Raw genomic sequence first — 23,476 nt, forward strand, 5'->3', positions numbered from 1 at the left:
AACTTACCGCAGCATAAAGCCAGGACCAACAGGCTCCAGGACAGTTTCTTCCACCAGGCCATCAGACTGCTTAATTCATGCTGACACAACTGTATTTTTATGTTATATTGACTATCCAGTTGTACATAATATTTATTATAAATTGCACATGTAGACGGAGTCGTAATGTAAAGATTTTTACTCCTCCTGTATATAAAGGATGTAAGTAATAAAGTCAATTCTATTCCATTCAATTCAGTGGGTTCAGTGCTGACTATAAGTGCTTTTGGAATGGCGTCAAGCAAAGACACAATGATGTGCTGATACACAGTGTTAAACCCACTAAGTACATATACAGGTGAATGTGATGTCTGCAATTGAAAAAGTAGGGTAAGAGCCAGTGAACAGAAGAAATGTAATCATGGAAAGAGGCAACTGCAAAACTATTGGCTATGAGGTGGATAGCAAAAGATGGAATGGAGAGTCTATTGGTCATGGACGAGAAAGGCAGACTAGACTTAAAAAAAAGTTTTTATAGGAGGCAATCAAGCCTATCAACACACACATATGCTGGAGGAACTCAGCAGGCCAGGCAGCATCCATGGAAAAGTAGCCCGAAACGTCGACTGTATTTTTTTCCATGGGTGCTGCCTGGCCTGCTGAGTTCCTCCAGTACTTTGTATGTGAGTGTGTTGCTTGCATTTCCAGCAACTGCAGATTTTCTCTTGTTTGTGATTTAATCAAGCCTATGCTGGGCAAGGAGAGGGAAGCAAGTACAAATATGAATGTTAGATTGGATGTGAAGGGTGGTGTGGAGAAAATGTTTTGAATAACTTGTATATCTGATCTGTTGATTTTTTTTTTATTCTGGCGACTTCCAGTCTTGAAGAAGGATCTCAGCCCAAAACGTCGACTACTCATTCGTTTTTATAGATGCTGCCTGATCTGAGTTCCTCTAGCATTTTGTGTGTGTTCCTCTGGATTTCCAACAACGGCACACTTCCTCATTTTATATTTTTGATCTATATATATAGAAGACTCAGTATAAGTAATAGAATCTTGTTTACAATTATTTATTTTATTTGTAGACCCTTTATAATTGCTTGATGCCTGTTTAATTATGCCCTTGTTTTTGACTTTGTTTTGGTTTTGATGTTGCATTTAGCAGATAATAGATAATAGATAAGGGGAAACCAGAAGTGTACTTGTAGTCTCAAGCCATCAGTAAGGTTATTGAGCAACATTAAAACACATAAGGATTAATAGTACTAGTCAGCATGGATGTGGTTCATGCATTGAAAACTGAGGATCAGAATACATGTCATTTTGGGTTTGGGAGGCAGTGGTGAGTAGGGTGCAGCAAGAAACAGTGCCAGGATTAGAGCTAATCATCATCTGTATGAGTAATCTCACAGCCATTACAGTGTCCGGATTTCTAGGATAGTAAACTTGTAGAAGAGATGGAAAATCCTGATTTTAAAAAAATGGGATAAAGGTAGTATAGAGAAAAAATACATATCTTAGCTGTGAAAATCAGAGTTTGATTGAAGCGAAGAAAAAGCCAGGGGCTGAAAACACTAATTGCCCCCCAAACAGTTCTGGTAAAGTAGGCCAGGGTATAATTTAAGATGTCAGTGTGCACATGACTAGGATGGTACAATAACCAGAGGGGGTCTTCATTCCACGTATAGATGAAGCAAACTAAATTGGCAATTATAGTGTGAATGAATCATGTATGGAAGAAATGAATTTTTACATCAGTACTTTTGAGTGGCATTAGATGAAATGGTAATAGAAGCCAAGAGCAATGAATTAATCCAAACTTTCTTGTAGCATTTAAACAGTTGAGTTGATTTCTCATTTCTTCCTGTCTAACTTTTTTAAAAAATCTATTAAATATCTCATTAAATTTAATCATTTGAAGCTTTTCATTACCATTTACAAAGACCAGAATATAAATGTGAGGAGATCCAAGCCTCCGCAGTCAATTCAAAGTTTAACCTGTAGACTCATTCAAAGATCTCTCCTCCATCTCACACCCTGTCAAACATATTCAACTTCAGCTTAAAAGTTATCAGCCGGCTTCAAAATAAAGATGTGGCAATCAATACAAATTGTGTGAGGGTTTTTCTAATGTTCTACATTGTGATGGACCATTGCTAATGACAACAACAAATTATTTGGGACAGGTCACACACACAATTCAGCGCCAGGAAGCAATCGGCATCATGGAATGTAGGAACAGTTGACGTCTCTCCGCTCCGCCACTCAGTACTTGGGTCTCTTCACCTCGACACCATCTGCCTCTTAACTCCTTTCTCTTTTCAATGATCGCACTGATCTTCTTCCACTGCCGATCCAGTTCTGCCTTCTCATTTGTTGCCTTGAAACGTCGTGTTTTACGTCCCTCTGACACCTTGATGCCGTATTGGAAAGCAGCTTTGGGCAAAGCCTCTTTGTTGTTCATGTATTCACTGTATTCCTCCTGTGTATCAAAATTCCAGTGGCCAAGGGGTCCCTTCTTGTTACCCTGATCCATCTTACTGTAATCCACCTCTTCATCGCTGTCAACAGCCATATCCTCCAGCGTGGCTGGATAACATTCTGCATAGCTGTCTGACGTTCCGAAAAAAACTCCAAGCCACTTCTTCTCTTCCTGTCTCTTTGCCGATTCTGCTCCCTGCCAGTCTCCAGCTCCAGCAAACTTCTCATTGATCGACTTAATCAGATCCTTTGTCAGCCCAGGACCAGCATCCATCTCCACTGGTTCATCATCCACTCTTGGCTTTTCAAAGTAATTGTGCCTGGAATTTTTCTCTTCGTCTCTCTCTCTTTCCCTCTCCCGCTCCCGCTCTTGTTCCCTTTCTCGCTCTCTCTCCCACTCCTGCTCCCTTTCTCTCTCCTTCTCCCGGTACTTTTCACGCTCCTTCTCACGAACAACCTTCGCGGTTGTTGGCACATAGTCACTGGTGTCATCGAAGATGCCTCTTTTCATCACCTCCCAATTTACCTTTATCTTTCTTCTTCATTTTCTTGTTACGAGTTCCTTGGCGCAAGTAGGACAAGATCTGAGTCAGTTTATTGATAACAATGTCATTGGTGGTCAACGTTGTTTGTGCTTTCTTGGTAGGGCAGTCGGCTTTGCTTCTGATTAGCATTGTGGGTACATCCATGTCTGCATATTCATCATCTAAGTCCACAACATATGCCATGCGTCTGGTAAAAACAGCTCATTTCGCTCTTGGGGCTTCATTTTAAACAGAATACGGTATATGTTGTGTCCCAAGCGGGTCTTGAATTCAGTTTTATTTTCTGGATCTTCATCTTTCTTCACTTCTTTCTGTACTTTCTCAATCATATCTTCTTCTTCTGTCTCTTTGCTGGTGATTTCTGCTCGGACCTTCTGCAGGAGAGCAATATCCAGCCCCTTCACCAAGTGAGTGTGCTCCATGTCACCACCCAAGAACTTGGACTCCTGGATGAGCTGCCGCCTCTTCTCTGCTGCAAACTTGTCCGCCTCAGCAGTTGGTCCAACGGCTCTGTAGTTTGCTGCTGTACTGATGAGCTCAGTTTCCTCATAGTCTTTGTTCACGCCATCTTGTCTCTCCCGTGCTCGATCACAGTACTTCCCAGCCAGCTCGCGCTCGCATTCCAGCTCCTGCTGCCGCAGTTTCGCGTAGTAACTTTTCTTCTTCCTCCCCCGGGCAGCAGGATCGTCCTGTTCGTTGTATTCCCTCGGCATCTCACGTTGGCGAGTTTTTGAAGGTGGAGCCGATGATGGCATTGACCTTGGGTTTGGAAGTCCTCATTGGTTAGCTTTGATTGATTCAGTGACCGAGGATCTTCCATCTCGTGTGAATCAGGCGCCAGAGGGTTTGAAAACGGCTCATTGTCTCTCTCCGGCATCTTGACCGCTTTTTGTGCCTGTTCCACTGATGAATTGGACGCGATACCACGACAAAACCAACAGCACTTCACAACTCCTCCAGACCTTCAGCAACTATCCCACATTCTTGTCTAACTTTTATCTATGTAACTCTAGCCATTCCCTCACTATCTGTCCTATAAATGCATCTCTGCAATTTGCTTCATCTCTGTGGCGATAGATTCTCTCCCCACCTTCCCCACACCTCCCTCCTTTCTGTCTTCAAATTACGACTTGATGTTGCTGCTTTTAGATATGTCATTGTTTATCATAGCTCTCTGAATGGTAACTGAGTTACAACATGCAGGTCAGGGTTAGTTCTTCAGTCAAACTAACTGGATGTTATACTTTGTGTTCATTTAAAAATGACAATCCTTAGTTAAATGTCAACACAATCTAAGTCAGGTTAGTTGCACTACATATAACCACATCACTACCATTGATGTTACTACTTCAGTTTTCCTTAGTCATTGACTTTGTGGTATTTAAGTTATTTTGGGAATTATTAAGCATCTGAGTAACAACCATTACTGCTGAATAGTTATTAGCATTATTATTCATTCAGTGATATAGAGAACTTAACTGAATTAAGTAAGGTTTGAAGTAAATGAAAGGGTCACACATGCATGTGGTCCGATGATTGGTTGTTACTGTGGGTCTCTGCTGAGATGACAAAGCAAACATTTCTCTTGTGAATGTGCTTAATTTCAACATGAGTGGAAGCAGTTTCAAAAGCCAAGTGTTTATGTTGTCATAATGAATTTTGAAACTTTTATATTTGACATTTCAAAGATAGTTTCTGCCAGAGCATGCCAAGAATTACTGGCATCCATGGATATAAACTGCCTTTCTGGTCAAGTTACCGTCTGACACTACTTGCATAATGAATAGTGAAGGTATGAGTGTTAGATGTTTTGTGTAAAAGGCACAGGAAGAGTGTCCGAACTGACTTCCAGCCAGATATTTCACTTCTGAGGTCCCAATTTCAGTCACTTTGCTTTAATTCTATGTGATATCAAGAAATAACCCTGAGCAATGAGTACATAGTGAGGGCCAACAACATCTGGATTATAGAAACTTGTGCTCCGTAACTGGCAAGATCTGGACTATTCTAGCAGAGTACCTGCTAATGGTTTCTGTACAACTATAGGTAAATTTTTCCAGTACATACTCTGCTTAAGAAGTAAGACAAGTGTCTACATCTCATTCTGTCAGACCATGCTTAATTATAAGCATCTTGGCAGAAGGTATTGATGAGAATGCTTACCCATAATCTGTTCACTGATGCTCTGATTCAGCCAGGACCACTTGGTTCCATTGCACTCTTGGTCCAAATGTAGGCAGAAGTGCTATATTCCTGAGGTAAGGTAAGAGTGACACCCTTTTTCATTAAGGTCAAATCACAAACTAGAGAAAATCTGCAGATACTGGAAATTCAAGCAACACGCGCAAAATGCTGTAGGAGCTCAGCAGGCCAGGCAGCGTCTATGGAAAAGAGTAAACAATCAATGTTTCAGACCGAGACTCTACAACAGGATGTTGACCATTTACCCTTTTCCATAGATGCTGCCTGGTCTGCTGAGTTTCTGTGCATTGCTTCAATAAGGTCAAACTCAGGTCAGTGGGACTTCAGGGAAAACGGCCCTACCCTCCATCAACAGTTGAGAAGCACAAGTATTGATTACTGAATGCAAAACATTCAATTCCATTTGTAACTCTTTAGTAAATAAAGCTGCCGTCACCGTACACAAGATTCAGATAACATTCAGGCAAGAGATAAAAGCAGCTAACATTTTGTAAGAGATAATGATCTTACATAACAAGCTTATGTAAGAGCTTATGGTTGGGCACAGGAGTACATTCAGCCAGAGACTCATTCCACTGAGATGCAACACAGAGCGTCATAGGAAGTCATTCCTGCCTGTGGCCATCAAACTTTACAACTCCTCCCTTGGAGGATCAGACACCCTGAGCCAATGGGCTGGTCCTGGACTTACTTCCTGGCATAATTTACATATTACTATTTAACTATATATGGTGTATTACTATTTATTATTTATGGTGCAACTGTAACGAAAACCAATTTCCCCCGGGATCAATAAAGTATGACTATGACTATGACTACCACTTAACCTTAATATTCAGTGACATTATTACCACCAACATGAGAGAATCAGAATATTAACTGAACCAACCACATAAGCACTCTCCTAAGGAGCAGATCAGAATCTGACAATGATGGGCTAACTCCTCTAAAAACTTACCACCGTCAATTTATGTGAGGAGTGCAATTGTCTACTCTGCAGCAAAATGAATTGGATCCAGACTCGATGAGCCCATGGCAAGATCAGCCTTGATCTTATTGAATGGTGGAGCAGGCTCGATGGGCCAAATGGCCTACTCGTGCTCCTATTTCTTATGTTCTTGTGTTCCTATCCTCACCAGTTCGGTACAAAACAGCTTGCTTGATCGGTATCCTACTCACCAGAGGCTTCAGCTGTATCATCTGTCAGCCTGCTTTGACAGGACCTCCCAAGCCCATCACCTCCAGGCCTAAAGGGACAAGGTCAGCATTCTCCCACATAGTGCCATTATCACCTGCAGACTTCCCCTCCAAATCACACAACATTCAATCTTGGAAAATTATCATCGATCCTTGAGCTCCAAAACATTGGTGCTCACTGACCTATAATAATGGAGGTAGATTTTCAACACACGGGCTGTGGGGGGTCTCAACAAGGCTGCACCTTTTTAATACCACTTTGACATCAGAAATTGGGTCCAACAATAAAAGCTGCACTAGCCAATAACGCCCCATGTTTTGCACAAATAGGCTTGGTTTTAGATTTTCCTTGAAAAGCAGTGTCTGATGTCTGGTGAAGTTCAGTTTACAGCTGTGCAAGTTAGACTTCCCAGAGCACTTTAATTGAATCTTTTATTGAATTGCCCTTTGAAGAAACAGAGTGCACAGCTCTTAAGATTGCGCCAGAACCTGCTGGGGAATGCCAGCAGTCCAGCACCGAGATTTAAATGCAGGATTCCTGTGTGAACAATAGTACTCCTGGCAATTGCCCAATGGAACATCGTGCTCCTGCAGTGGATTGTGAACCTATGGATTGAATCTGCATCAGATTAGACTTGGTGCAGCAATACTCAGGCTATTGATAAGAATGGAGAAGCATGTTAGAGAGGGGAAAGGGTTTTAAAAAGAGATTTTGGAATAAAAAGGATTAAATTTATTCATGTTTTAAATGTTATTAAAATATGAATATGCTTTAAATTTTATTAGTTTTAACTTTTTAAAAATGTCAATGATTTTTAATAGCTTTGACTGTTTCTGAATGTCGACAACATCCAGAGGGCTTAAGGTCTCACTAATGCAACGTTTGTTTATGTACATTACATTCTTATCTTTATACATAATACGAGGGGTGATTGATAAGTTCATGGCCTAAAGTAGACGAGTCAATTTTAGAAAACCCGGCACATTTATTTTTCCTACATTACACACACAGTCCAGCAGTCGTGGAGCATACAGATCCCTTCTTTGTAGAAGTCTGCATCTTGGACCTCCAGAAAGTGGTCCACAGCAGGGGTGATTGATGTTTGTGACCTAAGGTAGAAGGAGATCAGTTATTAACTTCAAACTTTCTGCATTTTCACTCAAAGAGTTGAAATGCACTTGCATATAACAAGAGCTGTATAACTCTTCTCTTTCTACCATAGGCCACAGACTTATCAATCAGCCCTGCTGTGGACCACCTGGAGGTCCAAGATGCTCTCGTTACATGCACGTGCAGTTTTGACTCTTTGAGTGATAATGCAGAAAGTTTGAAGTTAATAACTCATCTCCTTTTACCTTAGGCGACAAACTTATTAATCACCCCTGATGTGGACCAGTTCTACAAAGAAGGGATCTATATGCTCCACGACTGCTGGACTAAATGTGTACATGTAGGAGGGGACTATGTTGAAAGATAAATGTGCTAGGTTTTCTAAAATTAACTCCATCTACCTTAGGCTACGAACCTATCAATCACCCCTCGTATGTGTACTTAGTGCTAGTGAAACAACATTCTTTAAAAAAAATGTGGAGGATTTTGTTAGATATTGTTTATGTCTGGTATTGTCCAGGAATCATGGATTCTTGTAAATATCTATCTATAAATTGTAAGGCATACAATGCTGGATTTATATCTTTATCATTTTGAATTTAAAAAAACAAGTTTGAAGGAAGGAGAAATAATTCCTTGCTTTTTAAAGCATTCTGTGTTAAAAGTTCTACCACATTGCAATGTATAAACAGAAATAAAATCACATGCATTTATGTTATTGGAACATTTACATTGGCAATTCTATTTACTTGTATCTCTGTTCCTTCACTCTTTGGTGCAATGCACTTTACATTAGTAAATCATTAATAAATGTGTGGATTCATGAATTACTATTTTGCAAAGGTCAAACATAAAGTTGGACAACAGTTTATGATCTGTGGCCTGCCTGTTCTGCCAACTCCGAGATAATGTCTGTTTGAGGTCTTAACTTCACATGGTAAATTTCACCATTTCAGCAAATGGCTTAAGTCATCTTTACTAGAAGAATAAAGCAACATGCCTGTGAATTTCAAAGCAGTCTCAGTGTTTGTTTCTAGAACCCAGAGTTGAAGGAACCCTTCTGTAGTCATAGTACCATTTGCAGTGAAACTTGATATAATAACACACAGGTTTGGTAATTCTATTGCCAGCTCACCATCCATTGTCTGAAGCCAGGTTACTGCCTGCACAGGAAAATTTTCTTTGAATATATTGACTGCAATAATCACCAATGCATGCATGAAATGTATTAAGTCCAATTTTTCACATTTGATGACAGCAAGTAGAATGTAATAAGCAAAAAATAATTTCTATCTTTCCCATCCTGAAAGATGCGTTCCAGCAATAAAATGTAGTAATTCCAGACAAAGAGGAGGAAAACACTTCTCACAGTACATAACTATAATATAAAAGGCTGTAAATTTGTTACTGGTTATGCAACAAAGTTGCAACAGTTTACTGCAATATAAGAAATATTTAAAAGCTGAGAAGTAGTTACAGAGAAAAGCTGGGCCTCTATGGCTAATATCAAAATGTGGGATTAGTCCTCTTCTTAACACATCAATGTATTTTCTTCGAATAAAATGCTCTTTGGTGGATATTATTATCATTATCATTATGTGCTGTGTTGTATCACGTAAGCAATCATGGTCTTTGACCATGATTGTTCATGGCAAACTTTTGTGGTTTGCCATTGCCTTCTTCTGGGCAGTGTCTTTACAAGACAGGTGACCCCAGCCATTATCAATACTCTTCAGAGATTGTCTCCCTGGCGTCAGCAGTAGCATAACCATGACTTGTGATATGCTTCTGCTCATACAACTATCCACCCACCTACTCCCAACACCCAAGGTATTATACTCATTTTTTAAAAATTTCTTCTTTGAAAATTGGGAACGAGTATTCTGTAAGTAAGCTCTAAGTCACTGATAGTTATACAAAATTGAAGGAAAAGAACAATATGGTTTGGGAATAAATAATTATTTTCTTTGAAAATTCCATTCGCAGATTTAGATTGGGAAGATATTCTCTACAGAGTTTTAATTATAAGAGAGCTGGTACATAGTTAAAATAACTTGGCCTTTATTATTCCAGCTGCTTACATTTGGAATCTCCATGAGGAGTCATACTTCCTGTGTTTAACTAATCAAAAGAACCCCAGCTCCGGTGCAACTTTAATGCAAAGAAATGTTGTTGTTTTGTATCTCCTCTTAGAACAGAAAGAAGTTGCATATGTATTATGAATGGAGGACTGTGAGATACTGTTTCTTTAGATGGTGTTTGGTCCAGCTCTGACAGTAGAGGTGGCCAAGGACAGCCAAGTTGGTGGAAGCATCAAATGGCATTCAACCAGGAACTCAAGACCTGTAGGTAATCAACAAAGCAGTCTACTGTACATTTGGTCTTGCTGATCAGAGTAGGTCACTTGTGGGGCACAATGTTACAGTAGGTACACATGAATCTGTGTCTCACCCGCTAGTATTGCATCATTTTGGTTGCAGGAGAAAGTCCCAGAGGAGGAAAGGCAGGAGAGCAAATCAGTGAATCACGGAGACAGTGATTCCTGTGGAAAGAGGTGGGAGTGGTGATGACAGGTGGTGGGATTGCATGGTAATTGGCAGAAATCATGAAGGGCATTGTTGTGGATACAGAGCTGGATAGGTTGAAAGGTAAGGACAAAGGAACGTTCTCTATGCTCTGTCAGGGGCAAGGCAGCGTGAGAAAAGAAGTTTGGGAAGTGGAGGAGATGCATGCAAGGGCTCTGCCAACCTTATAAAGGGGAAGCTACATTTCCTGACAAGTAATGTCCTGGAACAGATGTGGCAGTGATGGTAAAATGAGAGAGAGGAATGGTGTCCTTATTCAATTGAGAGTGGGCAAAGTGTAATCTGAGTGGCTGTGGGCATCGGTGGCATTACAGTAAATGTCAGCAAAGTGTTTGCCTCTTGAGGTAGTAACAGGGTAATAAAGAGAGGGGAAAGAAGTGTCAGAAATCATCCAGGTGAATTTGAGGGTGGTGTGGAAGTTTACTACAAAGTTGATAACATTGACAAATTCCATATACAGTACAGCACAAATGCAGTTAGTGATGTTACAGGTGAAGAGTTAGGGCATCCTTTCCCCTCTTTTCCACTCCTGATGAAGGGTCTTGACCTGAAACATCCACTGTTTATTCATTTCCATAGACACTGCCTGACCTGCTGAGCTCCTCCAGCACTGTGTGTGTGTGTTGCTGCTCTGGATTTCCAGCGACTGCAGAATCTCCTGTGTTTAGGGAGTGGTGTGAAATAAGGTTTGGAAAAATGTCTGTTCCGCATAGCCAATAAAGGGTATCGCTGGAGTCCATGGCTACACCTTTGATTTGTGGCAAATGAGAGGACTCAAAAGTGCACTTATTTGTTCAGGGTAAGAAGTTCTGCCAGGCAGATGAGAGTGTTAGTAAAAAAGGATGTCTGTGTGGAGGGTCTGGACATCCAGAGTGAAGATGAAGCACTGGAGCATATTGGAACTGTGTTGCCTGTTACAACACACAACACTGGTTACTACGTTATAAGAAGGATGGCATAATGTTAGCTAATACACAAAAGATATTTAAGAGAAAGTGATCAGAAATGAAAAATGTTGGATGATGAACCAAAATTTAATTGTGGTGCTTAAAATTATGAAGGGTTCTGATATGAAGGACATTTTTCCCTTTATAATAGTTAATGGGAGAGGCCATTAATTTAAGATAATAGGTAGAAGGAATAAGAGTTTAAAAAATCAGAAGTTCGTACAGGTTTCAAAAGATGGGGGAGTCAGAAACACACAGCACATTAACAGGCATCTGAATAGCTAATTGATAGACATAAACTGTAAGGCCATGGAGTTCAGCTGGAAAATTGGATTAGTCTGAATTTGTTTTGTGGGCAGCATGATGTCATGGACTAAATTTAGAACATAGGTCATTTCAGCACAGTGTAGGCCCTATAGCCCACGATGTTGCCCTGTCCCTGCTCTAGGATCAATCTAACTCTCTGTCTGACATAATGTATACAGGGAGTACACGGCGGTTACATTAAGTTGGTAGTTTCCACCTTTTGTGCCATGGACCCCGGCCATTAACTGAGGGGTCTGTGGACCCCTCGTTGGGAAACCCTGCGTTAGGGGCTTTTAAGCAACTCTTAGATAGACACGTGGGTGATAGAAAACAAGAACCAGTCTCCAGTTCTTAATGTAAATTGCAAGCAGCAATTAGATTGGAGTTAGAAGCACAGGCTGCTAAGTGGTGTACTTTACAAACTAAAATTACCAGGTGATTTTTTTTTCGTCTTCATTAAACAAGCTTAAGACAATGTCATTTAGCATATAAAACGTGATTACAAGTTGGGATGTTTATGTATTCAGTGAGTCAGGCCTCACAGCCTTAGTTGTGGATGTGTGAGATCTCTGTCACTTTAAGACCATCTGTGTGAGTTACTTTGTCCCAGCAGAGTTATCTAGAAAATATTATATGCAGATGACGTCATCTAATAGAAAATCATATAAATATCATCAGCATTGGGGATTGTTAGAAATGTCAAGGAGAATAACAGAGAGATGGGGTGACAGAAAAAAAAGAACTGGAATTCATTCCTCATCCTTCAGTTTCTGTGACAGATGACTTGTTGGTCTGCAACTCATTGCTATGTTCTTCTAGTTAGATAAAATTCTACCTGTGTTTGGAAATCCTTTGTAGTTTGTAAATCTTTTGCTATTTGGAATTTTTTCATAAATCAGAAATCCTCTGAGTGTTAAATGTGTGTTAAGAAATATTTGTCTAAATTTAAATGAGTATCATTAAAAAATAAAATAATTATGTTTAAATGACTTTGTTATCTGGAAGTATCCCTTCCTTGATAGGGTGGGGGACAAGCTACTCAAGCAGTGGGTATTGTTCGGATGGACCTCTCCGCAGAGAAAAGACAGTGTAACAAGATTGCCCTTGAAGTGTATGTGGTACGGTATAAGCTCTTATAGTGAGGTACCCTTTGATACCTACATTGGATAGGACTTACATCTGATTTTGAGTTTAAAGATCTGCAGATAGGGAATCTAATCACACTGGGATTAGGGAATTGTGTGTATTAAGAGTATTGGACAATCAGCAACATGAATTGATCTTTTGTCTAAAGTGTCTTTTTGTTATTCTAAATTTGATGCATGAGGTTTATGACAGTATTACTATATTTGGAATAAAAAGTACTGTACATCAACTAAAGCTTCCTTTAAAGTTTTTGGAGGTATAAAATAAACCCCCTAATACTCAGCAACATATACCTGCCTTTTCATTGTCTATGTAGAACAAACAGTCCATGTTCCAAGCCTTCTGCAGTAATGCACCCCAACACTTCCTCCGCTACATTGACGATTACATTAGTGCTGCTTCATGCTTCCATGTTGAGCTCATCAATTTCATTAACTTTGCCTCCAACTTCCACCCTGCCCTTAAATTCACTCAATCCATTTCTGACACCCCCTCCCCTTTCTCAGTCTCTCTGTCTCCATCTTTGAAGATGAACTGTTGATCGATATTTTTTATAAATCTGCTGATTCCCATCCTGTTTCCTGTAAAAATGCCATTTCCTTTTCTCAGTTCCTTCATCCCTGCTGCATCTGTTTCCAGAATGAGGCTTTCCTTTCCAGAACTTCAGATGTTCTCCTTCAGCGAACTTCCCTTCCTCCATCACTGATACTGCCTTCACCGGCATCTTCTCCATTTCCCGGACATATCACCCCATCTTCCATCACCTTACCAGTGATAGAGTTCCTCTTGTCCTAACCTATCACTCCATGATCCTTCACATCCAACACATCATTCTCCAAAACTTCTGCCATCTCCAAAGGGTTCCTTCCACCAAATGCATCTTTACCTCCCTCCAACTCTCCGCTTTCCACAGGATCACTCCTTCCATGAATCCGTTGTCCATTTGCCTCTCCCCACTTATCTCCCTTCCGGCATTTATCCCTGCAAACGGCCAAAGTGCTACAGCTGCCCATTCACCTCCTCCCTCACCTCCATTCAGGACCTAAACTGTCCTTCCAGGTGAGGCAGCACTTCACCTGTGAATCTGCTGGGGTCATCTATTGTATCTGGTGATCCCAATGTGGCCTTCTCTACACTGGGGAGACCTGACATAAATTGGGGGACTGCTTCATCAAGCACCTCTTCTATCTGCCAAAACTGGAACTTCCTGGTGGCCAACATTTTAATTCATATAACCATATAACAATTCCCATTTCCTTTCTGACATGTTGGTCCAACAAGAGGCCACCCTCAGGGTGGGAAGCAACTCCTTATATTCCATCTGGGTAGCCTCCAACCTGATGGCATGAATGTCAATTTCTCCTTCTGTTTTATTAAAAAAAAGGTTCCTTTCTTCTTCCCTCTTTTTATCACCACTCTGGCCTCTTACCTCTTTTCATCTGCCTGTCACCTCCCCCTGGTGTGCCTCCTGCCCTATCTTCTATGGTCCTCTCCTAAGAGGTTCCTTCATCTCCAGCCCTTTACCTTTCCCACCTATCACCTTCCAGCTATCCTCATTCCCCTCCGCATCCTTTTTATTCTTCCTTTCCAGTCCTGAAGAAGGGTCTTGGCCCAAAACGTCAACTGTTTTTTTCACTTCCGTGGATGCTTCCTGACCTGATGATTTCCTTCAGCATTTTGTGTATGATCCCCCTAATACTCTAATCTCCACCCCTTCTGAATATTAGCCATTTTCAAAATTTGCAAACAAAATATGTTGGAGGTTGCAAATGACAAATGCTGCAAGTCCTTGGAGCTATGTCTCTAAACAAATGATAGATTGTTCATGTTTATGTGAGGTGACTGAGCCAGTGATCAGATGCATTGCCTCCAGCAACATCTGCGGCCCAGCTTGTGCCCATATGTTCCATGAAATCTGGATGTCCTCTTGTTTTCTGCTTGATTTCCCCTTCATTTGTTCCCATTGCACTTCATTCCTGCACAGGATTTCAAAGAGGCATAATTTTATTTTACTAGATTTCACAAAATAAAGCGAACTTCCATCAAAGCATACAATAGGTGTACAGTTTAAAGATAAAAATATCCAAATGTTTGGCCATCGACTTCAAGTTAAAACTCGTGTAATCATTTTTTTTAAAATTTAAAATCCCTTTGAAGACAAGCTGTCTTATTGATAATATCCAATATGTCTAGATTACTTTAGAACTACGAAATGGTCTCAAAAGTGTTATCACTGTTGCTGGCAACAGTGATACAAATCAAGTTCAAGGTCTCATTGACTAATTCTGGATGAAGAACAGGAAAAGATTATTTCTGGGTGCTTAAAAGTTACCACATTTGTAAGAAGCTATTTTGCTGTCAATGTAAGAATTTGCAGGAAAGCATTTTATGCTACCAACTGGAGACCTATTTCTATTCTCCCTTCCTCCTGCCTATCGCCCCTCCTGATACGGATCCGCCAATCACTCTCTCCACCCCTTCCCTCCACCCTCAATCTTTTTGTCCTGATGAAGGGTCATGACTTGAAAAATCATCTGTGCATTTCCCTCCACATACTGTATGCTGCCTGACCCATAGTGTTCCTCTAGCATATGTGTTGCTGCATATTTGACATAGTGAGGGACATTTATTGAGGTGAGATTTGAACTATTCCACAGAAAATAAATATTAAAATGTATTAAGATATATGAGGTGACAATCTAATTATTAATGAATAATTTGGTCAGTTACATAGAGTCATTTTCGAACGCTGTTACCTATAACAATAGAAGTGCTTTGATATTTTTGAAAAATAATTACTTTCAATAGCAAGCTTCCAAATTTTACTAAGAAGATTTGTGATATGCAGGCTTACAACATAGAGCTATCTGTTGTACAGGTATTCTCTGTTAGGTTGCATTCAACTGAAGAGATGATTAGGAAGTATTGAATTCAGTGTTGAATTTGGTTATCTTCAGATAATCAAATGTATCTTGAACAGGAATAGATGGAATAGATTTGTAACAGTCTGAGAGTAATACTTACCACAGTTTTATGAAGAGAAAGGCTCTTAAGTTTTATTGTGTAAAATTTGAAGTGTATGGGTTTATGATCTTTTTAAAATCAATCAAATCTCCTTATGCTGGAACGTATGGGAAAAATTATTCTTGCTGAACCTTAAATGGGAAGGCTGTATATGCATAGAGAGAATTATGCAAAAATTATTTGACACATGCCAGGATAAAGCAGTGATAGCATTGTTGATCAAAATATAAAGGAATGATTTTGTCCTGACTGTTCAAGTGATGAGTAAAGATTAACTGAAATGTGTATCACAGATTGATTGTATACCTATGTGAGGAAATTGTTACTATTCCAGAGTTTGACCGTGAAATCACAAGAAGAGAAATTGAAGAAGCACAAATCTAAATGTTTTTCAGAGAATGATCTTACTGAAATTCTTTTACTTAGAAAATGAAGAAAAATCTGTTTGAGACTTCATGTATTGTAATCAGAGTACATGCACTGGCGTTGGTAAGAGTTATTGCAAATGTGTTTTTCATTCATCAGATCAAAGCAAACTAATGAAATCTTTTCTTGTGCTTTGTAACTTAAAAACATTAAAGTAATTCAAAGGAAAATGCTGGAGTCCAGGATTACAGGTCTAACTTTGCGTTTACTTTAAGTGAGGTGTACAGGTATCACATGATAGTGTGTGTGTAATACATGTAGTTATACACGTAAACCATGGTGAATTATTTAAACAAACAAGAATGCTTACTCAAACAATATAAATGCAAGTTTGCTTAAGTATTAAATACACAACACTTTATATAAACGTTCAATAAAAAAGATAAAGATTTAATCTCAAACAAGAGAAAATCTGCAGCTGCTGGAAATCCGAGCAACACACACAAAATGCTGGAGGAACTCAGCAGGCCAGGCAGCATCTATGGAAAAGAGTACAGTTGATGTTTCGGGCCAAAACCCTTCTCTGACCCCTGAAAAATAAGCCAAAATCAGGTGTGTTCCTGGAGCATATTTTATTAGCCCAAGATCCACCTAATCATTTCATTTAAACTACGTTGTGCAATTTCCAAAGAAAAGTTGGCTTCATTCAGCCAATTTTAGTCTTTGAAAATTCTAAATTATTCAGTGATGATTGATTGCAATCCTGTTTTGAATGAGCTTGTGGATTTTCGCAACTGAGAGATAAGGATATCAGCCTGAATTTCTATAACATAGAACATATGCAGAAATATAAAATTCCTCTACACGAATCAGGAATGAAATAATGTCTGCTGCACAGCAAGAATATCAAAAATAAAATGGTTTCAGCCTGCATCTCGGAACCGAAAGCAGACATATTAACCCTTGTAAAATCTGTTTTGGATATAACCAATTTCTCAAAGGAGCACAAGGTTCTATTCAATAAAATTCACTCAGATCACTGCAACCTTTTTATTTTCCACTGCTTGTAAGACAAATGTTTGCTCTTTTCCTGACTCATGATTTTGCAGTATGGGCCAATCACACAGGTAGTTCCATATTGCATTTTTCCATCAACTTTTACAGCTTTTGCCAAAGTTGATTGAGTACTCCTTAAGTATCTGTAGTACTTTTGGTTACAAGTGGTGTCAGTGATGTAAATTAATGTTTGTTATTTGTTTAATTTTAGTAAATTACTCTTAGATTCTTGGAGAAAAAAGTCCTTTCCCTCTGTAAAACTGTTCCAACTTCTTCTGATTTTAATCGGCTCTTATGTTTTACCTCCTGCAAAAAGAAACTTATTGCACAGCAGATGCAGGCATAAAACCACCAGAAAAATTACTCAGTTTGCTGGAAGCCACCTTTGCAAAGTTGTATGATATGGGCCAAGGGCTTAGCATCGCCATTAGATGATACAATCATGATGTCTAAGGACAACTTAGTAGACAGACCTTAAATTCCCTTTTTCTACTTGTCCTCCAGACACTTGTTTAGCAACTCTAGACCAAATTTGTAAATCAAGTGTATCGAGATAAATATAAACTAATCAAAAAATACTCTCCATTACTTACTTCTTCAATAAACCTGAATATAAAACCATAAGACATAGAAGAAGAATTAAGCTATTCAGCCTGTTGCGCCTGCTCCACCATTCAATCATGTTGGATTCGTTATCCTTAGCAACCCTATTCTCCTGCCTTCTCAACATAACATTTGACACTCTTTGTAATGAAGAACATACCTACATTCACTCTAAATACATATACCCAATGTCTTGGCCTTCACAGCCATCTATGAGATGAATTCCACAGATTCACCACCCTCTGGCTAAATAAATTCCTCCTGCACTCTGTTCCTAGTTTACACCAGTACAGTATAGGAAACGTTCTCTTCACATCCACTCTATCTAGGCCTTCGAATATTCATTAGATTTCAATAAGATCCCTCCTCATTCTAAATTCCAGCGGGTACAGTCTCGGAGCCATCAAATGGTCCTCGTACGTTAACCCTTTCATTCCCATGAAACTCCTCAAAAGAAATCAAATATTCATGCATCTATTATTAAAGCATGTATGCAGTATACAGTCATAAGATTCATCTTCCCCCATAGACAGCCATGAAAGAATGAAAACCATAGAACCCATTCAAAGAAAAACATCTCACCCTCCTCCAGCAAAATAAAACCAAAATCAAACATATCATGCAAACAGCAACAAAAAAGAGTGAAAAGCATAGAATATAAAACACAAAATCAAATGAGTCCAGATATATTCAAGCAACACACATAAAAAATGCTGGTGAATGCAGCAGGCCAGGCAGCATCTATAGGAAGAGGTACAGTCGATGTTTTGGGCCGAGACTCTTCATCAGGACTAACAGAAAGAAGAGGTAGTAAGATTTGAGAGTGGGAGGGGGAGGGGGAGATCCGAAATGATAGAAGACTGGGGGGAGGGTGGGGGATGGAGCTAAGAGCTGGAAAGTTGATTGGCAAAAGGGATACGAGGCTGGAGAAGGGAGAGGATCATGGGACGGGAGGCCGAGGGAGAAAGAAGGGGGGAGGGGAGCCCAGGGATGGGCAAGGAGTTATAATGAGAGAGACAGAGAGAGATAGAAAAAAATAGTAAGAATAATAAATAAATAAATAAATAAATAAATAAATAAGGTCTAGGGTACGGAGGGGAGGTGGGGCACTAACGGAAGTTAGAGAAGTCAGTGTTCATGCCATTAGGTTGGAGGCTACCCAGATGAAAAATAAGGTGTTGTTCCTCCAACCTGAGTGTGCCTTCATCTTGACAGTAGAGGAGGCCGTGGATAGACATGTCAGAATGGGAATGGGACGTAGAATTAAAATATGTGGCCACTGGGAGATCCTGCTTACTCTGGCAGATGCAGTTCAGCTCAGTGTATGTTATCTGCAGGTCATTCTGATTCAAAGCTGCCCAAAATAGTAACAAAAAAAGGAGTGACCAGAAACCAGAAACACATCTTAGCATGAACTAGAGTCCAAACTACAAACCGCATTGATTAAACCTTGCGCAAGACCCAGGATTCTGGCACCATTCTCTGCCAGCACCGAGAGAGAGAGAGAGAGCACATTCAGATGCAGGGTTTTTCCCCTGGCAGCAGTGAGTGAGATGCTGATAGATAGCACTGAACACCTACTCGCCTTACGCACTCGCCCTGATGATTTCAATCTTCAGCGCTACAAAATGCTAGATCAGCGAGAAATGCAGTTGATCAATGGCTTGCACCCTTTCTCCAGGCTTAGAATCATAGAAACATAGAAAATAGGTGCAGGAGTAGGCCATTCGGCCCTTCGAGCCTGCACCGCCATTTATTATGATCATGGCTGATCATCCAACTCAGAACCCCACCCCAGCCTTCCCTCCATACCCCCTGACCCCCGTAGCCACAAGGGCCATATCTAACTCCCTCTTAAATATAGCCAATGAACTGGCCTCAACAGTTTCCTGTGGCAGAGAATTCCACAGATTCACCACTCTCTGTGTGAAGAAGTTTTTCCTAATCTCGGTCCTAAAAGTCTTCCCCTCTATCCTCAAACTGTGACCCCTCGTTCTGGACTTCCCCAACATCGGGAACAATCTTCCTGCATCTAGCCTGTCCAATCCCTTTAGGATCTTATACGTTTCAATCAGATCCCCCCTCAATCTTCTAAATTCCAACGAGTACAAGCCCAGTTCATCCAGTCTTTCTTCATATGAAAGTCCTGCCATCCCAGGAATCAATCTGTGAACCTTCTTTGTACTCCCTCTATGGCAAAGATGTCTTTCCTCAGATTAGGGGACCAAAACTGCACACAATACTCCAGGTGTGGTCTCACCAAGGCCTTGTACAACTGCAGTAGTACCTCCCTGCTCCTGTACTCGAATCCTCTCGCTATAAATGCCAGCATACCATTTGCCTTTTTCACCGCCTGCTGTACCTGCGTGCCCACTTTCAATGACTGGTGTATAATGACACCCAGGTCTCGTTGCACCTCCCCTTTTCCTAATCGGCCACCATTCAGATAATAATCTGTTTTCCTATTTTTGCCACCAACGTGGATAACTTCACATTTATCCACATTAAATTGCATCTGCCATGAATTTGCCCACTCACCCAACCTATCCAAGTCACCCTGCATCCTCTTAGCATCCTCCTCACTGCTAACACTGTCACCCAGCTTCGTGTCATCTGCAAACTTGGAGATGCTGCATTTAATTCCCTCATCCAAGTCATTAATATATATTGTAAACAACTGGGGTCCCAGCACTGAGCCTTGCGGTACCCCACTAGTCACCGCCTGCCATTCTGAAAAGGTCCCGTTTATTCCCACTCTTTGCTTCCTGTCTGCTAACCAATTCTCCACCCACACCAATACCTTACCCCCAATACCGTGTGCTTTAAGTTTGCACACTAATCTCCTGTGTGGGACCTTGTCAAAAGCATTTTGAAAATCCAAATATACCACATCCACTGGTTCTCCCCTATCCACTCTACTAGTTACATCCTCAAAAAATTCTATGAGATTCGTCAGACATGATTTTCCTTTCACAAATCCATGCTGACTTTGTCCGATGATTTCACCGCTTTCCAAATGTGCTGTTATCACATCTTTGATAACTGACTCCAGCAGTTTCCCCACCACCGATGTTAGGCTAACCGGTCTATAATTCCCCGGTTTCTCTCTCCCTCCTTTTTTAAAAAGTGGGGTTACATTAGCCACCCTCCAATCCTCAGGAACTAGTCCAGAATCTAACGAGTTTTGAAAAATTATCACTAATGCATCCACTATTTCTTAAGGCTTCTTGGCCTTAAGGCTGCTGTGCCTCATGGAACACCCTTGGAGACAGCAAAGCAACAGATTGCTCAATCAGCCCAAAAACACGCCACCAACATGTAGATCTCTGGCTCCAGCAGTAGCAGAACCACGTTTGACAGAAAAAGGAGATGTGAACTGTCTGGTTGTATTGTTTGCTGGTGCCATCTTCTTCAGGAGACTCTGGACCCTCTCCAGTGCCAGCACATCCTTGCTTAGATAGGGAGCCCAAAACTGCTCATTATACTGCAAGTGCAGTCTGACCAAAGCTTTATAAAGTTTCAGCATTACATTCCTGCTTTTATATTCTAGTCCTCTCAAAATGAATTTTAACACCTTCCTTACCTTCTTTTAATGCCTTTCTTACCACCAACTCAGCCTGCAAGTTAAACTTCAGAGAGTCCTGCACGAGGACTCCTAAGTCCCTTTGCACCTCTGATTTTTGAATTTCCTCAGTGGTTAGAAAATAGTCTATGTCTTTATTCCTTCTAGAGAAGTGCAAGACCATACATTTCCCTAAACTATATTCCATCTGCCACTTCTTTGCCCATTCTCCTAGTCTGTCTACGTCCCTCTGCCAATTTGCTACTTTCTCAACACTAACTGCCCCTCCACCCATCTTAGTATCGCAATAGTATGAACTCTTGCCCCGCAGTGACCAGAGTGTGGCTGGTGGAAGATGCGAACATTCAATGGGGGAGACTGCTGTTGAAATTAAAGGGGCTTCCAACTGTGGCTTCCTGATCGCTGGCTGACAGGTAGCAACAGAATTAAAGAGAATTCCAAACCCTTTTATTAGAAGCAAGAGGATCAAAAGGGAAGCCTTTGTGTGGAACCAGTGCACAGTGTCTTGAGTGATAAATTCATGTTGGTATTTACCAGGGTGAAGGATGGAGTGTTAACAGAGGTGCACACTGACAGTCTGAAATGTGTGTATCAGGAAAGTGGCCATGTTAGACAGATTGATGCACACATTGGTGGACAAATTCTTAGGGCCTGATGAAATTAATTCTAGGTTTCATGGGTAGTAAGGGAGGAAATTGCTGGACCCCCACAAGGATTTTTGTATCATCTTTAGTCAAGACTAGAGAATAGCTAAACTTGTTTCCATCTTCAAGAAGGGTGGCAGGGATAAGCAAGGAAACTACAATCCAGTGGTGAAAACTATTCTAAAGAATAAGATGCTTGAAAAAACAGGGTCTGATTAGGGGGGTCGGCTTGGTTTTGGACGTGGGAAATTTGACTGGACTTTACTAAGAAAATTGATGAAGCAAAGTGGAAGACTTGGTATATATGAACTTTTGCAAGGCACCACATGACAGGTTGGTCCAGCAAGTTTGGGCACCTGGTCCAAGCTGCCTTGGCAGACTGTATAGACGGCACAGTGCAGTTGTAGAAGATGGCTTTTGTGACCAGACGTCTGTAATCAGTGGTCGATGCTGGCACCTTTGTGCTTTGTCATTAATATAAATGACTTGGATGAGAACATCTGTGGTCTGATAAGTAAGTTTTCTGAAAACACAAAGATTGATGGAATTTTAGATTGTGAAGATGTTTGGCTAAGGGTACAAAATGATATAGAACAATTGTAAATGTGGCATAGGGAATGTAATTCAGCCCAAACCTGAACAAGTATATACAGTAAATGGCAAGAACCTTGTAAATATTGATGTGAAAAGGACCTTGGGTTGTACAGTATGTTGATAGCTCCCTGGACACAGATGGATAGGATAATGAAAGTACATTTAGCTGGCTTGACCTTACAGGCAAGGGTATTGTGTATAAGGGTTCTGATATCATGTTGCAGCTAGATAAGACATTGTTTGGGATAGATTTGGAATATTCTGTGCAGTTCTGGTCGCCACGGTGTTGACAGGACATGGTAGTGCTAGAAGGAGTGCATAAGCGATTCATTGAGAAGTTGACTGGATTCGAGGGATTTAGTTACAATAAGGATTGTTATCACTCATGCAGGAAGCTAAGGGGTAACCTTATAGAGGTCAGTAAAGTTATGAGGGCATAGATAGGGTAGATAATCACAGTCCTTTTACAAGGGTAGAATAATCTCAAAATAGAAAACATCAGTTTAAGGTGAGACAGGAAACATTTAAAGAAGATCTTATGTGCACACTTTTCTTATAAATGGTGGTGGGTAAATAGAACTAGCTATCAAAGTAAGTACCAGTTACAATCATACTGTTTAAGATGTATTTGCACTGGTACGTGGATAGAAGAGGAATAGAGAGATATCGGCCAAATTCAGGAAAATAGAATGAGCTCAGATAGGCATTCCAGTTAGCATGGAAAAGGTTTCATGCTGTATGACTCGACGACTTTATAACTAGTACACTAAGGGAGTGGTAATCTCCTCCCTGAGTGAGGAGATTCTGTGAGGTGAGTTCCTTAGGTTAGAATCAGCCCTTTTTGGTACATTGTTTCTCTTAATCTGCAAAATTACCACTACGTCTGTTGTTATTCACTTCAATTGTTTGCATAATTTTTATTTATTTTTTTCTTTCTCTTGCGCATCAAGTGTTGGTCTTTTATTTTTATTCTTTTTTTTCTTTAATTAGATTCTTTCGGGTTTCTTGCTTTGTGGCTATCTGTGAGCAAGCAAATCTCAAGGTTGTATAAGTTATACATTCTTTGGAAATAATAAATGAATCTTGAATCTGATAATCAGTGCT

At 40.3% G+C, this 23,476-nt stretch overlaps 1 protein-coding gene and 1 pseudogene across 2 annotated transcripts in view; one reads left to right on the forward strand and one right to left on the reverse strand.

Annotated features, from left to right (window-relative positions):
* Positions 1 to 23,476, forward strand: part of slc6a9 (solute carrier family 6 member 9) — a 299,983-nt gene that overhangs the window by 54,884 nt on the left and 221,623 nt on the right. The gene's annotated exons all lie outside the window — the stretch shown is intronic.
* LOC134355217 (protein Red-like) lies at positions 2,030 to 3,894 on the reverse strand (annotated as a pseudogene).

Source organism: Mobula hypostoma, chromosome 12 (genome assembly GCF_963921235.1).
Source record: "Mobula hypostoma chromosome 12, sMobHyp1.1, whole genome shotgun sequence".
Taxonomy (NCBI): Eukaryota; Metazoa; Chordata; class Chondrichthyes; order Myliobatiformes; family Myliobatidae; genus Mobula; species Mobula hypostoma.